The following is an 8,116-nucleotide window of genomic DNA, read 5'->3' on the forward strand; positions in this document are numbered from 1 at the left end:
AAAAACCAGAGTGAACTCCAGGAAATTTAAGCCTGCCGGGAGGCCCTTTGCTCAGAGAAGCCTTGCTTGTTTTTTCCTGATTTGTAAACCTTCTAACAACTTTGTCTTTTGCTGTGAACTAGTATATGTTTGTTATGTTCTATGAATCATTGAGATGTATAAAATTGCTTAACTTATGCTTTTCAAGATTTTTATGAAGACGAGTTTAATTGTGAGTGTTCCACATGAGCGCTGGACTAGCGTGTGAACATTTGGAATTTATTACATTGTGGCCTCAATTAACTGCATGAACCACTGTAACAAGATACATAGTAGTTGCTTATATGTCAGACAGTAGATTGTTGATTGTTAGCTGGTCGATAGCCTAGTGTTGAAGCGAGCTGAGCCAATGTGTCGTGTTTTGCACAACTGCTTACAACTGGGGTAGCACCAACAGTGTTTACAAGTACTTATGTATACGTCGGCACATGGTTCTCGAACGAGTGCTCTATTTCATCAAAACACACACTGCTCGTATGATAAACCGTGACAACTTATGTCTTACCATGCCATATTCATGAAAAAACTAGTGAGGACGCATCTGTTTCGGAAACAATCATGATGGTTCTCACATAATGCACGGGCACACAAAAGTAGCAGCAGTTCCCATAGACGGATTCAAGCAGAGCACTAGCCCCAGAGGGGTCGATAACAGGCAAGGTTCGGATAATTAGACAAAATCCATGTTGGGGAACGTAGTAATTTCAAAAAAAATCCTATGCACACGCAAGGATCATGGTGATGCATAGCAACGAGAGGGGAGAGTGTTGTCCACATACCCTCGTAGACCGTAAGCGGAAGCGTTATGACAACACGGTTCATGTAGTCGTATGTCTTCACGATCCGACTGATCTAAGCACCAAATGTACGGCACCTCCGAGTTCAGCACACGTTCATCTCGATGACGATCCCCGGACTCCGATCCAGCAGGGTGTCGGGGATGAGTTCCGTCAGCACGACGGCGTGGTGACGATGATGATGTTCTACCGACGCAGGGCTTCGCCTAAGCACCGCAATGATATGATCGAGGTGGAATATGGTGGAAGGGGGGCACCGCACACGGCTAAGGAACGATCACGGTGATCAAATTGTGTGTCATGGGGTGCCCCCCTGCCCCCGTATATAAAGGAGCAAGGGGGGAGGCTGGCCGACCCTAGGGGGCGCGCCAAGGAGGGGGGAGTCCTCCTCCTAGTGGGAGTAGGACTCCCCTTTCCTAGTAGGAGTAGGAGAGAAGGAAGGGGAAGAGAGAAGGGAAGGAAGGAGGGGGTGCGGCCCCTCCCCCTAGTCCAATTCGGACTAGGCCTTGGGGGGGCGCGCGGCCTGCCCTAGGCAGCCCCTCTCTCTTTCCCGTATGGCCCAATAAGGCCCAATTCTTCTCCCCGGCGAATTCGCATAACTCTCTAGTACTCCGATAAATACCCGAATCACTCGGAACCTTTCCGAAGTCCGAATATAGTCGTCCAATATATCGATCTTTATGTCTCGACCATTTCGAGACTCCTCGTCATGTCCCCAATCTCATCCGGGACTCCGAACTCCTTCGATACATCAAAACTCATAAACTCATAATATAACTGTCATCGAAACCTTAAGCGTGCGGACCCTACGGGTCGAGAACAATGTAGACATGACCGAGACACGTTTCCAGTCAATAACCAATAGCGGAACCTGGATGCTCATATTGGCTCCCACATATTCTACGAAGATCTTTATCGGTCAAACCGCATAACAACATACGTTGTTCCCTTTGTCATCGGTATGTTACTTGCCCGAGATTCGATCGTCGGTATCTCAATACCTAGTTCAATCTCGTTATCGACAAGTCTCTTTACTCGTTCCGTAATACATCATCTCACAACTAACTCATTAATTGCAATGCTTGCAAGGCTTAAGTGATGTGCATAACCGAGAGGGCCCAGAGATACCTCTCCGACAATCGGAGTGACAAATCCTAATCTCGAAATACGCCAACCCAACAAGTACCTTTGGAGACACCTGTAGAGCACCTTTATAATCACCCAGTTACGTTGTGACGTTTGGTAGCACACAAAGTGTTCCTCCGGTAAATGGGAGTTGCATAATCTCATAGTCATAGGAACATGTATAAGTCATGAAGAAAGCAATAGCAACATACTAAACGATCATGTGCTATGCTAACGGAATGGGTTAAGTAAATCACATCATTCTCCTAATGATGTGATCTCGTTAATCAAATGACAACTCTTTGTCCATGGTTAGGAAACATAACCATGTTTGATTAATGAGCTAGTCAAGTAGAGGCATACTAGTGACACTCAGTTTGTCTATGTATTCACACATGTATTATGTTTCCGGTTAATACAATTCTAGCATGAATAATAAACATTTATCATGAAATAAGGAAATAAATAATAACTTTATTATTGCCTCTAGGGCATATTTCCTTCAATTCAAACTACTATTAAACACTAGCTGGGGCAACTATTTCATGCCTCGATCTAATTTGTTTCATGAACGGACCTTGCCATGAACATCATTGAGGACGTCCCGCAGCAGCTCAATCCTGTGAACCTTCATGAAGACAACCTTGTGGCCTTGCCACTGATAAACTTGTTTGTGGAGGCATGCCACGTCATCTTCCTGCGTAATCTTGACAAGAACAGTATGCCTCACAAACGAAGGAGTAGCTTTGAACTTCTTGTGCTTCGGTACACCCTGGACAACACGCCTGACAACAGTGAGGCTAGAATACAACTCTTCATTTGTATAACCGCAAATGGCTTCCAGGATCCAACAGCCTAAGAACTCTGTTTTCCCAGTGCGTATATTCAGGTCGTCTGCCTCATAGCGAGTGACATGCACAACCACACAATCCTTGTCTGCATCAGGGCTCTAATTGAAACAGAAACAAATTCTAAATTACTTTTCAGTATAAGAACCACAAGTTATTTAAACCACTATGTATAGCATGGCATCAAAGCTAATAAAATTTTGCATTATTAATCACCACATACTTCCTTTTCTAAAAAAATCACCACATATTTAGATGAAAAACCACAATCGAGATTGGCAAAGAAGGAAATCACCTTGGGCAGCTCAGCGGGGGGGACACATCCTCGAAGGGGGAAAACTACTCCTGCAGTGCCACGGGGGCTGTAACCTCAAACGGGGTGTTGACCATCTCAATAGTGGTCGTGAGCGTATCTGGGGTCGGCTCGGTGGTTGCCTCCATCTTCTTGGAGCTCTCTGTCTCGTGGGGATCAGCCTCCCGCGTCTGCTCCAATATCGGCAGATCTTTGCCTGGTTTTCCTTGGTCCATCATGAAACTGACGAATACTAGGAGACCACTAAAAGGAAAACACAATCGCAATGACAATGAAACAAAAAAGAGAGTGAGGATCGGTTACTGCTTTGCAAAAGTTCTTTTTTTCTCTGAACGGAAATATACCAACATCACGGATCCGCTTGCCTTCCCTTCGTTGGGAGAGAAGAACAGTGGCAGATGCGAGTGTTCCCTTTCTTGAAGACGGTGAGGGAGAAGGGGATTCAGCGAGGAGTAAAATGATGGTTGCTTCGTCCGTCAAACTTAGACTGGGGGGAGGTGGGGTTTTGTGATATGACGGCTCGTTACTGTCGCGCTATGACCGGGGTGACTCCACGCCTGCATACTGCCTGCTAATTTGGTGGATGGCATTTGGGCCCGCGCGCTGCATGGCCCGCATGTCGGTGAACAAAAGTATAACGGCATTCAGTAGAGGGAGACGTTTCAATGACCTAGGAGGAGCCAGAAGCAGTAGAGTGTCTCCACTGTACTAGTAGTAATTGTTTTTCTGGGTAGCTATACAGTGTCTCCACTGTACTAGTAGTAATTGTTTCTCTGGGCCCAAGACAAAATAGCCAATCCACACTAGTAAATAGTAAAATCAATTCAAAAGGCGCTACCCACACCCAGCACACCGCCCCCCCCCCCTCCCCCACAAAAAAACCTGGGTGCTCTTCTTCCTCCTCGCTCCCACCCACCTCAAGTCAGCTCGCTCCACTCGTACCCCAAATTCCTCACCTCACTCCTACAGTAAACCCTAGCTCCCCTTCTTGTTCACTCCTACAGAAAACCCCCAGCTCCCCTTCTTCTTCGCTCGCACTACAACTAGGCTCGTCATTCGTTACTCTGCTCAAATCCGTGAGCGCGACGCGACGCCCTCGAGGAAAATGGAGTCGGCTGACCCCAGCGCCAAGAAGATGAGGCTCCCGCCAGCGGCGACGCTTGTTGTAGATCCCACACCCAGCAGTGTGGGGAGAAGCGGCAACCCCGCCCCCACCGGATCCCAGGAACCCGTAGAATCTCGGGTGGACCGCATCAGCGATCTCCCGGACACCGTCCTTGGGGAGATCATCTCACTTCTCCCCACCAAGGATTGCTGCCGCACCCAGGTCCTCTCAATTCGGTGGCGCCCTCTATGGCGCACCGTGCCCCTTAATCTCGACTGTCGTCAGCTATCTCTCTTCAATGATTTTGAAATCCCCAGAGCCATCATCTCCTCCCACCAGGGCTCCGTTGAAAGCCTCCGCATCCCTTCATGCTACCTGAGAAAGCATACCATGCCCTGCACGGTGGACGCCTAGCTGAAATCCCCTGAATTCATAGAACTACAGCTTCTTGAGTTCTACTATTCCCCTGGAAATCACATACCACATACAGAATGCCATGAACTTGTGCCCTCAGCACCGATGTCCATCTCGCGGTTTTCCTCCTCTCTCCACACTGCCACCTTTGCGTTGCGCTACCTTCCAGACAATCTGGTACTAAACCTTCGACTCCCATTTCTCAAGAAACTTCCGCTAGTGCGGGTTCGTATATCGAAGGCCTCATTGCACAGCATCATCCACTCCAGTTGCCCTGCGCTGGAGTGCTTGGTGCTTGTTTTCACAGTTAGAATCGGTTGTCTCCAAATAAAGTCGCCTAACCTTGTAAGAATTGGAATTTCTTTTGATGGAAGGCAGCTCATCATCCAAGATGCCCCTTCACTTCAAAGGTTGATCCTTGATTCTAGTTATTCACCGTTGCAAATAACCGTCCTCTTTGCGCCTAAACTGGAGACCTTGGGTGTAATACATGATCTTTGTGCTCATTTCAATATGGTGTTTGGCTCCACAGTTCTTTAGGTACTTTGTATTATCATCTACACTTGTAACCATATGCTGCATTTTAAATTTCTGCGCATAATTTATATATCATCTTGGAGTACACATTTTGTACTAATATTATGTTCTATGCTCAATGAAGAGTTTCTCCATGGATGGCCTATCAATGGTGCTGGATTCTGTCAAGATCTTATATATCCAAATGAATAGTTTTGATCTGAACAAGATTATTGGCTTGCTGCAATGCTTTCCATGTCTGTAGAAGTTGTATATAAAGCTGATAATTTCACGCACATTGGAAGCCCGCATATAGTGTACTATAATTAACCGTTCAGTTGTTGCTCTTTCGACACTCTTCTTTTAGACCTTAACTGTTTTCAATTTTCATGTCTATTTAGGCAACAGGACAGGGTAAGAAAGTTATAACCAATCGGTGGATTCGTAAGCATCGGGATTTTCTCACTTCTCATGAGATTCGATTGAAGACAATAATGCTAGAACGATATGTAGCCAACCGTGCAAACACAAGATTTATCACATTCTTCCTGCTGAATGCGAGGTTACTATTGTCCATCAGGATTAAGTTTACCAGCAGCATGGTTTTGACGGATGGGTATGTCGAAGAGCAAAAAAAGGAGTTTTAGGTGGCGAAAAGAGCTTCTGAATGTGCCGGGCTTCTATTTACAACATATTGTGGTCATAATCCAGTAAATTTTACGATCCAGGATGTTCATTCTATGGACCTGACCGGTCCATTTGACTGTGACTGCCGAAAACAGTGCTGGAGTTAGATGTTGTTGCCCTTTTCAATCTGGGTTTTTTTGTAAACCTGATGAACAATCAACCCTCGTGCTTTTGTACAGTTTGTAAGCTGGAGTTAGATGTTCCTACCCTTTTCAACTCGGCTGTGACTGTCATATTTTCTTTGAAACAAGGCAAATAGCTTGCCATTCGTTTAATTTAGAGTGAAATATTGTAACAAATCACAACCAAGGGAAATAACATCACTCACGCCGGCTGCTTGAGCTCACTGTGCATTACAGAAGCCAAGTGACTAGCCCCCACCACCCCCACCAGTCAACCCTCGTACTCCCCTCCGCCTGCGACTGGACTGGCGCATCTTCAACGGCTCCTGTTCGTTCTGTCCGAGGCCTCGCCGTCGTCCTCCCTCTTGCGGCCTTGGTTCGCTCGTCGTGCGCGGTGCGCCGCCCTCTTGCGTTCTCAACGTCGTCAACAACCGAGAGGAACAAGGAGATGATTGTACGTGGAGAGGATGACAGTAGGGACCCACCAGCGTCATGGCAGTATGCAAGAAAGTGCCTCTATAGTACAAGCCCAAAAATATGGTTCCTCCTAATGGTTGGACATCTGGGGCTCACGCCATCGTCAACATAGTCAATAAATGAGAGAATTACACTACGAGCGGCTGACACGAGGGACCCAGCAAGTCGCGCACTTTTTTTTGAGGAACAAGCAGTTTTTTTTCGAGACAATGAGGAACAAGCAGTTGTTATTTATACTAGTTTTAGCGACGGATCAGGGTAACAACGGGGCTGTGCGGGGGCTGTGGCCCGTCTAGCCAGGGTTTTATTTATGTTTACCACATCATGAGCCCAATTGTGTTTTTTTCTTGCTGAAAATGGCTAGCCCAGTTCTATTTTTTTAAAAGAAATACCCAAACAAGGCCTACTTGCTTTATCGGCCCTGCTGGGCTGCAAATGTTTCAAGACGAGGAGAGTTTCATTCGGTTTGCCTAGAAATGGCCTGTACATTTTTAAAATACATCAAACCGGGAATTAGTTTCATTTTTTTCATAACAAGATCTTAAATTCCATTGATTTTTATGCATGGACAATTATTTTGATCTTATATTTATATAAATTATTTTTCAAAATAGTTTGAATGTGAATCGATATTTCTGGATTAAAAACAGTTGACCGCACCGAAATATGCAAAATTTCATATACTTTTTAACCGTGGCCACAATATGGGGTGTAATGCTAACAAAAAGAAGATGGGATCCAAAAAAAATCTTAAGAATTAGTAAATGGGTTGTACATTATTAGAAATAGTGGCAGATGGGTTGTATGCTGTTTTCCACAGATTTGAGGCTGACTTGTGCACCTACTACAGGTTGACGCGTATGCTTTCATAAAAAAAAGGTTGACGCACACGCAACGCCTTGTCAACTTAGTCAACACACGAGAGCAGTGACTGTTGGATATCCATCCCACGGCTGTCGTGCTTCTTCAATCTCTGCTCTTCATGCTCCAGCCGCTCAAACAAGCGCCGACGGGACTGCCTGCTCCCTCCTCCCGCGGCCGGCTATGTTGTCGCGCAGGCCTCACGGCCCCACCTTACTCCCATCGCTGGCCTAGCCATCCCTCTACTCACCCACACATCTTGTTATTCTCCGGCGATGGCAGACGAACCAGTAAACCCTCATACTCCTCCGCGTGGGAAACAACTGCCGAGTATTCCCTGGCTCCGTGTCGTTCCCTTCCTAGGCCTCGCTGTCATCCACCGCCCTGGTGCTCTCGGCGCGACCTGGTCAACATGGTCAATGAACGACATCCATCGGAAGTGGACTATACGTGCAGAGGCTGACAGTTGGGTCCACGGCCGCACGCAAGGAAATGCCTCCTTATTACGCGCAAAATAATGATTCCTCCACCTGACAGCTAGGACCCACAGGAAGGGCCTCTGTATTTCGCAAAAAAAACGTTCCCCCCGCTGACAGGTCGAACCCACCAGCTATATCTTCGCACGCAAGGAAGTGCCTCCTTATTACGCCCAAAAAAATGAATACCCCCCTGCTAGCTGGGATCCACCATATTGTTGGGCTGACTTGTGGGCCTACTAAGTTGACGGGGACGGAGGGCTTTGTCAACTTAGTCAATACTCCAGTGACCATATGTTGTCCATCCAACGGCCATACGGCTTCTTCAACCTCTGG

Source organism: Triticum aestivum, chromosome 6B (genome assembly GCF_018294505.1).
Source record: "Triticum aestivum cultivar Chinese Spring chromosome 6B, IWGSC CS RefSeq v2.1, whole genome shotgun sequence".
NCBI classification, from domain to species: domain Eukaryota; kingdom Viridiplantae; phylum Streptophyta; class Magnoliopsida; order Poales; family Poaceae; genus Triticum; species Triticum aestivum.